The 9040-nt window shown below is 43.9% G+C and overlaps 1 pseudogene; it reads right to left on the bottom strand.

The window, feature by feature from the left end:
* Positions 1-327: 327 nt before the first annotated feature.
* LOC102822084 lies at positions 328-567 on the bottom strand (annotated as a pseudogene).
* Positions 568-9040: the final 8473 nt, after the last annotated feature.

Here is a 9040-nt window from a genome sequence, read left to right as displayed (position 1 = left end):
CATGTCATCGTCTCTGCCTCCATCTCAGGCATCACTGCTTCTCTGGGTAGGGTCCCGTCCTTCACTCTTCTCCCTTGATGGTCCTGGGGACCTCCGCTCCTAGACTGCAGAGTTAATCACTCCCCTCCCTTTGCCACAAAACGTCTATCTTTACATTTCCAGCCCTTACAATCAGTCCTGATAACAATTATTCGCTATTGTACTGCAAGAGATCTATCGGCATCTCCTTTCATCAGCCCCGAATATACAGAATGGATAACACTCAGTGAAGATTCTACCTTGCTCCATGCCCTCTGGATCTAGGTTTCCTCTTTTTTTAAAAAAAATTTATTTATTGCAGTTCAAATCAGCATGTCTGATTCGTTTCAGCTCCTTCACTGACAAACCTGGGGGCAGGGACTGCAGCTTGTCGGCCTTCTCCTGGTCGGTGATGATCAAGGTGCAGAGGTATCTGCTGCACCGAACCTTAAACTTCATGTTGTCCTTGTTCTTGATCTTGACAGATTTGGCATCCTTTTGCCTGGCTGTATGTAGGAAGTCCTTGATTTCCTCAATTTTGCGAGGCATGGCGGCAGAGCGAGTGGGTACCAGTACAGCCGGCGACAAGAAGTGAGGAGGACAGAAGAGCTAGGTTTCCTCTTGAAAGCTTGTAAGCCAGTCACTTCTTGCCTCTGTACCCCATTCTGGGTAGCCAATGTCCAAGTTGCCCATCCCTGTCCTCTCCATGTGTGGAGTGGGTGGGAATGATCCTCGCTGTGAAGATTTGTTTCCTCTTTTGAGCTACTGCTTCCATAGGTGTAGGTCAAGTTCATCAAATTGTATCAGCTTATTCATTTTCCCCTCTTCTTTCTTCTTCTGGTTGAACTCTGGTCGTTCAGTCATTGAAGCCAGGTCAAATGGGTATTATCTGCAAGTGTGGGTGTTCTTGTGCATATGCCCTCACATCTTATGAGCTGGACGCTTCACTCTCCACTCTTGTCCTCTGTGGCTATGCCTCTGACTCTGGGTCCAAGAGTCCCCTGGACTCGCCACACTGCTGGCTGACCAGGTCTCCACCTGGGTTCACAGGAGTCTATTGAACATTGTAGGGCTCAGCTCACAGCTTCATTGCTGCTTTTCCCTCACTTCCCTTTATCGGTGAAGAATGTGGTCACCAATCAGGGTGTGTATTCCCATTGAGTCTTAGTCTTAGAAAGGGGTTTGCCCTGAGGGGGACCCGACCACTACCTTGATGTCTCCTGGGCAAGCCGCTTGTTTGTTCTTGTAGTAATCAGTCAGACTGCCTATATTGTTTTGTATTTTCCTGTCAGTCTTTCTTTCAGGAAGTATCTTCTCTTCTTCTGGCCGCTCCAGGCTGATCTGCTTGTCATTTCAAGTGGAAATTTCCTCTCAGAAGATTCTGAATGCTGTTCTGGATTCCACCCATGGTCTTGTGTAACGTAGAGGCTCCACAAGAAGCCTCTTTCACTGGGCACATTGTAGCCACATTTTAGGTATTCTAATAGGCAGAAAACGGATTTACAAGCTTTCTATAGTGGTATTTCTAGCTATTTCTTTGTCTTCCCCTCCAGTGTCTATTTTATAGTGGTATGCCAGGGAAACCAAGATTCAAAAGACAGCTAAGCATCTTAACATTATCCCCCACCCTCTTCCCCATTCCAACCATGTCTCAATCCCTGTGTTCCAGAGCCCTGTTGTTCCAAAGTTGTACACACATCATTGTTTGCCTCTGTCCCACTTCAGCTTCACATTCATCCTATCGTATTTCATTTCATTGCATTGATTACAATCCCTTCCATGCATCATCAAATAACCAAAGGATATACTCCATAGGCCCACCCCCCTGGCTGTCAGCAAACAGGTCCTCTCCCTCCCTGAGACCCTTGATCCCAGCCACTCCATCTGTTCATGCCATCATCTGTTTCCATGCCTGGCCTCACTGCCTCTCTGGGTAGGGTCACACTTTCCGCTCTTCCGGTTTGATGGTCCCAGGGACCTATGCTCCTGGGTTGCAAAATCAATCTCCTCCTTTTGCCAAGAAAAAAAAAAAAAATCTGCCTCTACATTTCTGACTCTCACAGTCAGTCCTGGTGGCAGGTATTCACTGTTGTACCACAAGAGTCTTATCACCATTTCCTTTAGCCAGGTCACAACAGTTTGGAAATCATTCAGTGGAGGTTCTGCCTATCCCTGCCCCATTTTCCAGGGATTTTTGATCCCCATCTTCCCACTGCCATTGACTCGATTCTGACTCATAGTCACTTTACAGCACAGAGTAGAAATGTATCATGGATTTTCCAAGGCTACAAATCTTTAGAGAAGCAGATTGCCACATCTTTCTTCCATTGAGTGGCTGGTGGGTTTAAACTGCCAACCTTGAGGCTAGTAGATGAGCACTTAGCCACTGTACCACCAGGGCACTGCTTGGTCCCACCCACCAACCATGGTTATTGTGTCAATAAAGCCCCTGCGACTGTGAATCTTTGTGGGAGCAGACAGCCTCATCTTTTTCCCACAGAGCAGTTTGTGAGTTGGAAGCGCCAACAACCTAGTGGTTAGCAGCCCATCTCCTAAACAGCAGTGCCACCAAAGCTCTTTGTGATCCACACAGTGGAGCGTATATCATGTTTGAAAATAATGTCAACAGAGTTGTGCTTAGACTTCCAGAGTTATTACTCGGGTCCCCGGAGAACCAAGCACTTGACTTGTATCTGCCTTCTCTTCTTTCATCTGGGAAAACCTGAAATTAAAGTGCAGCCAGGTTGGGTTGGCCCCAGGAAGAATGTAAACCACAGGAAGTTGAGATCTGAGTATGCTGTTACAAGTTTGAGACTCTTTATCCATGGATTGCTTCAGAAATTGGAAAAGACTCACTTTTCAATTATTTGTAATAGTCCAGTCAGACATTCATTTACCCTACACATTTTTTGGTTCAAGAAACACAATGCCAGAATGCTCCTTAGAAGTGAAGACGACAAGATTTTGACTTGATTCCATTGGACATGTCACTGGCAAAAACCAATTGCTAGAAAAGGACATTGTGTTTGGTGAAGCATAGGGAAAATGAGGGAAGTCCACCCCACCCCCATGAGATGGATGGACAGAGTGGCCATGGCAAGGGACTCAAATGACCATGAAGCTGACTTAGGAACAGACAATGGTTTGCTTTATCCGTAACTTTGCCATGACTTGGAAACAACTCAGTGGTAACGAATAGTAATAGCAACAGCTCTACAACTTGGACCCTGCTTTGTTGTCAGTAACAGATGTCATTTGAGGTGAATTTTTTCTTCTTCTTCTTCATCATTTGCTCATGATCATGCAAGTTTTTCAAAGTGTTGTTGCTGTTGGTTTCTGTCCAGTCAGTTCAGACTCATATCGATTCTATGTATACTGCCCAGTCCTGCGCCATCCCTACAATCTTTGTTAAGCCTGAACCCATTGCTATTGTCATTGGGCCAATTCATATCATTGAGGGTCTACCTCTTTTTCATCGACTTTCCACTGTACCTTGCATGACGTCCTTCAGGAACTGGTTTCTCCTGATAATGTGCTGGGTGTATTAGATATGAAGTCTGGCCATTCCGGCTTCTAAGGAGCATTCTGGCTATACTTCTTCCAAAATAGACTTGTTAGTTCTTCTAGTAGACCATGGTACTTTTCCTGTTCTTCTCCAACACCATAATGCAAATGCATCAATTATTCTAGGGTCTTCCTTATTCACTGTCCAACTTTCAACTGCATATGAAGATATTGAAAATACCATGGCTTGAGTCAGGTGCATTTTAGCTCTCAAACTGTTGCAGACCGTGTAAAACTGGTCAGAAGTTCGAGGCCCACAGGGCCCGAGTGTTGCAGACAATACAGGCTGCAGGCTCTGAGGAACAGATTCTAGCTATCTGGCAGGTATAGCAAATTGTTTTTCATCTTAGTGTTCAGTTATGTTTTATTAATTGCAGACATGGAGCCCTTGATATCCACAGATAAATGTAATGTTTTCCTAAAAGCCAAGACTGTGAAGTTCCAAACAGGCCAAGTTTTTCCCTCAGAGAATTCATTCAAAGTAAATTGGGTGGCTCCCCGGTCTCTGTTCCAAGGACAATAGGAATGCCCTCTCTAAAGTGTTTCCAGGTGCTGTCTATTCACCCAGGCTTCTCTTTTCCTGAAGAACCTGGGCTGGGCAGCTGACACAATGGGAATCCTCCCAATCCTCCTTTTCCTCCCTCCATTTGAGGCTAGGTGCTAAAAGGTATGTTAATTAAGCTTGAGAAACCAAGTTGCGTGGTAGTGGGTAGTGAGATTGGAATCTGCAAAGTACATGTAAAGCTGCCTGAATGTCTGGAAAAGTAAGATTGACAGCTGTACCTTGTCTTAGTCCCTCCTAGCTTTGTGTATAGTTCCTCCCCTAAATAAAAGGACGGTACAGAACGAATCCAGGCGCATTACGACTGGCAAGGTGTGTGTTACAGCATGCAGGGGGCTCAGTCCAGCCTTGCAACTATACTGCCTGCTTAGCCAAGATGGTTCCTATGCAGGATATTATGGCCTTCGTGGCTGAGATGTTTGCAATGCATGATCTGCCTGATGCCAGTCCAGCATCCACTCTGGTTTCAGAGTGTTTCCGTGTCTCTCTCTTTGTCTCTGTCTGTGTATTCTTGCTATGTCTTTACTGCCGCCAGGTATCTCCTCCTCATGAAACAAATACCTATGTCGAGGCCAATCCCCGGCATCAAACTAACATCTTTGCTCTTGAACAAAGAAGATTTGCTCTTGAACAAAGCAACTCTTGTGCAGCAGATTTGCCCAACCCAATACCTCATTTGATTTCTTGACTGGTACTTCCATGAGTGTTGATAGTGGATTCAAGCAAAATGAAGTCTTTGTCAACGTCAATCTTTTCTCCACTTATCATGATGTTGTTTATAGATCCAGTGGTGAAGATTTTTGTATCCTTTACACTGAGGTGCAATCCATATTGAAGACTGTAGAGAGATAGTTATTCATTTAACATATGTTTATTAAAAACCCAATCTCAGAGCAGAGAATACATCCATTAACCTTACATTACAATGTTAACCAACAAACAAGCAGCAGTGAATAGAGTAAGCAGTACAGTGATGATGTTAAGGAGAGGTCTGAGCATGAAAGACATCAGGAGATCTGGGAGCCTCCCTGAGAAGATGTCACATGAGGTTCGATGAGAAATGACATATACGCGAGCCAATGCTCCCCTTGTTGGCCCAGGGACATACATGCTTGAGGTTGGAACAGAGGTGAGTCTGCGGTGTGAGATCAACAGAAGGGTTGGGCTGGAAGGGACCTTACAAATTTTGTTCAGGCAATCTTTTTACCTGTGGAGAGAGTGACCCCTGGGATGCTGACTTGTGGACTTGTGATGTCCTGGAACTAGGACACTGTCTCTACACATGGAGGAAAACGAACCCAGATGCTTGTGAGTAGAACTGTGTGCTGTAGGGTTCATGATGGCTGACTTTTTGGAAGCATATCAGCAGGCATTTATTCTAAGGTGCCTCTGGGTAAACTTGCCACCATCCAAGTACTCCTCAGCAAATGCATGCATGGTCAATTACCTCTCCATGAGATTCACAGAGTCAAACTGTTCTCCCTCCACAGTTATGAATGAAGTTTGCTATGTATATAGTTGGACTCCTGGTGTGGCACTGTAGGATTTGCACTGTACTTTGAACCACAAGCAGTTCAAACCCACCAGCTGCTTCTCAGAAATCCTATACAGCATTGCTATGAGTCGGAACCAACTCGATGGCCCTTCACAACAACCACCACGATGTGCATCGTTAGTGGTCATGATGCAACCTCTCATTGTTGTCAGGAACCAGATGACAAGAAGGCTTGCCCATGAGTGTGCCCACTGTCCCAGACTTGGAAGTGGTTAGGAAAACCCTCAGGCTGCTGTAGTTGGTAGGTGCTGGCAAGTCAACTCAGGTTCGTAGAGATTCTATGTACAAAAGATTGAAACACTGCCTGGTTCTGCACCATTCTCACAATTATTGTTATATTTCAACCCATTCTTGAAGCCTTAGAATTGATACATTTGAATTATGGCATTGGAGGAGAACATTGGAAGTCCCATGGACTGCTAGAAGAACAAACCAATCTGTGTTGGAAGAAGTACAGCCAGAAAGCCCCTTAGAAGCCAAGATGACCAGACTTTGTCTTTCATACTTCGGGCATGTTATCAGAAGGTACCAGTCCCTGGAGAAGGATATCATGCCTGGTAAAGTGGAGGGTCAGTGAACAAGAGGAAGACCCCTAACAAGTTGGATTGGCATAGTGGCACCAGCATGGCCCCAAGCATAGCAACGATTGTGAGATTGGCGAGCACCAGACAGCGTTTTCTTCTGTTGTGCGTAAGGTTGCTGAGTCAGTACCAACTTCACAGCACCTAAGAACAACAACAGCAACTGCATCTGCTTTGTCAACCTGAAGGGGGTCTTCTATTTTTCTGATATTCTACTTTATCAAACATGATTTTCTTCTCCAGGGACTGGTCTCTCTGGATAACATGTTCAAATTATGATAGATGAAGTCTTGCCTTCCTTATTTCTAAGAAGAATTCTGGCTGTGCTCCTCCAGTTTCATTCATTCTTCTAATAGTCCATGGTATATTCAATACTCTTTTTTAATACCAGAATTCAAAGGCATCCGTTGTTCTTCAGTCTTCTTTACTCATTTTTCAACTTTTTCATGTGTATGAGGTGATTGGTGATTGAAAACACGATGACCTTAGCCTTCAAAGGTATCTCTTTGCATTGTAACACTAAAGACATCTTTTGCAATAGATTTGTCCAATGTGATAAATTGTTTGATTTCTTGACTGATGTTTTCATGAGTGTTGATTGTGGATCCAAGTAAAGTAAAATCTTTGGCAATTTCAATATTCTCTGCATTTATCTTGATGTTGCTAATTGGTCCAGTTGTAAAGATTGATGTTTTCTGTATGTTCAGATGTAATCCATATTTCTGAAGGCCGTAGTCTTAGACGTTTATCAGGTAAGTGGCTCTAGTATTCTTCCCTTCCAGCAAGGAAGGTTGTGTCATCTACATACCTAAAGTTGTTAATGAGTCTTCCTCCAATCCTGTTGCTGTGTTCTTCATATAATCCCAGTTTTTCAGATTATTTACTCAGTATATGGATTGAATAAATACAGTGAAAGTATACAACCCTGGCACATACTTTTCTTGATTTTTAAACCATTTAGTATCTCCTTGTTCTATTCTAATGACTGCCACTTGATCTATGTACACATGAGCACAATTAATTGGTCTGGAATACCCATTCTTTACAATGTCATTCATATTTTTTCATGATCCACACAGTCAAAAGCCTTCCCATAGTCAATAAAATGCAACTAGACATCTCTCTAGCATTCTCTGCTTTCAGCTATCTGACATCAGTGATGGTACCCCATTCTCCATGTTCTCTTCTGAATCTGGATTGAATTTCTGGCAACTCATTGTTGATGTTGGGTAGTTGGATTGTGAATAAAGAAGATTGTAGAATAATTTATGCATTTGAGTTATGGTGTTGGAGGAGAATATGAAAGTGTCATGGACTGCCAAAAAACCCAGCAACAAACAAATAAATCTGTGTTGGAAGAAGTACAGTGAGAATGCACCTTGGAAGTCAGGATGGCCAGATTTTATCTACTTTCAAGAACAAGTCTCAGAGTCTTTCCTGGTGTCCATTTTGGTATTTTCTTTCTTTACTGCCCTAAAAATGTTGTCTTCTTCATGTATGATGTCCTTGATGTCATCCCACAACTCTTCTGAAGACCAGTGTTTCACTGCTATTTAGAAGGTTTTCACCAGTGATTTTTTTTTCAGAAGCAAATTACTGATCCTTTTTCAAGTGGGAGGTGATTCACAAGTAGAGGATGCTGATGTCTCCCACTCTCTCTACACAGCAGCAGCTGGGACCCATGACCAGCATGTGCATTAATGCTGAGGAGCAGCTGTGTCTCTTTGAACTTTTATAATAATGTGCATCAAGTATGACTGCCTTTTCCCCATCTGCTTTCAAAGGAACAGAAGCAGAATTTGATGTGTACATAAAATCAGGACTCTCTTGATGAGAACATGGTGTTCTACAGAGTGGTGGGTCATCTATATTACATCTAGAGGCCTAAAGCCTGGGCGAGCCGCCAGGGTGCCTTTGAAGCAAGTCAGGAATAACGGGGTGCCAGTCAACCATCCAGAGAATTAAATGGACCGATGAAGATGCCTTTTCCTAGTAAAATGAGCTCATAAGGTGGTCTTGTAAACTGGCACCTTCAATTTAGTAAATCTCATTTGTTCAATTGTCAATTAATTCAACACATCTATGTTTCCATGTCTCACTATGAACCCTGGAGTGGCTCTGTAGGATAAGCACTAGACTTGTTAACTGCAAGGTTGGTGTTCAAACCCACCAGCTGCGCTCAGAAACCCTATACAGGTTGACTATGAGTCAGAACCAACTTGACGCCACTTAACAACAACAACAACACACTGTATGAGAAGCACTAGTGGATTAGTGATAAAATTATCACCTTCCCTGTGGGAGATGAAGGGTCTTGGTGGCACAGCAGGTTAAGCATTGGCTACTAATTGGAGGGTCGGCAGTTCAAATCCACCAGCTGCTCTGCAGGGGAAAGATGAGGCGGTTTGCCTGCATGAAGATTTACAGTCTTCAGAACCTTAAAGAGCAGCTCTGGCGTCGTTGAGTTGGAACCAACCCAGTGGCACTGCTTGTCTGTTTGCTTGTTGCTTAATGTGGGAGATTCCCTTTTGCGTCCCAGCCAGTTCACCTCAGGTGCATCTACCACCATCTGTCAATGGAGATGGGGTATGTTGTTGTGATGCTGACCAGGCTTCAGTGGACCTTGCAGACTGAGATAGACTGGGAAGAGTGGCCTGGTGCTCAACTTCCAAATTTCAGCACCTGACAATTCTGTGTGTCACAATGGTCTGATCAATACTGGGGATGGCAGGATGGGGCCATTGTGTGGTGCATAGGGTC

Source organism: Chrysochloris asiatica, unplaced genomic scaffold (assembly GCF_000296735.1).
Source record: "Chrysochloris asiatica unplaced genomic scaffold, ChrAsi1.0 scaffold00105, whole genome shotgun sequence".
Taxonomy (NCBI): Eukaryota; Metazoa; Chordata; class Mammalia; order Afrosoricida; family Chrysochloridae; genus Chrysochloris; species Chrysochloris asiatica.
This window is presented reverse-complemented; position numbering and strand designations above follow the sequence as displayed.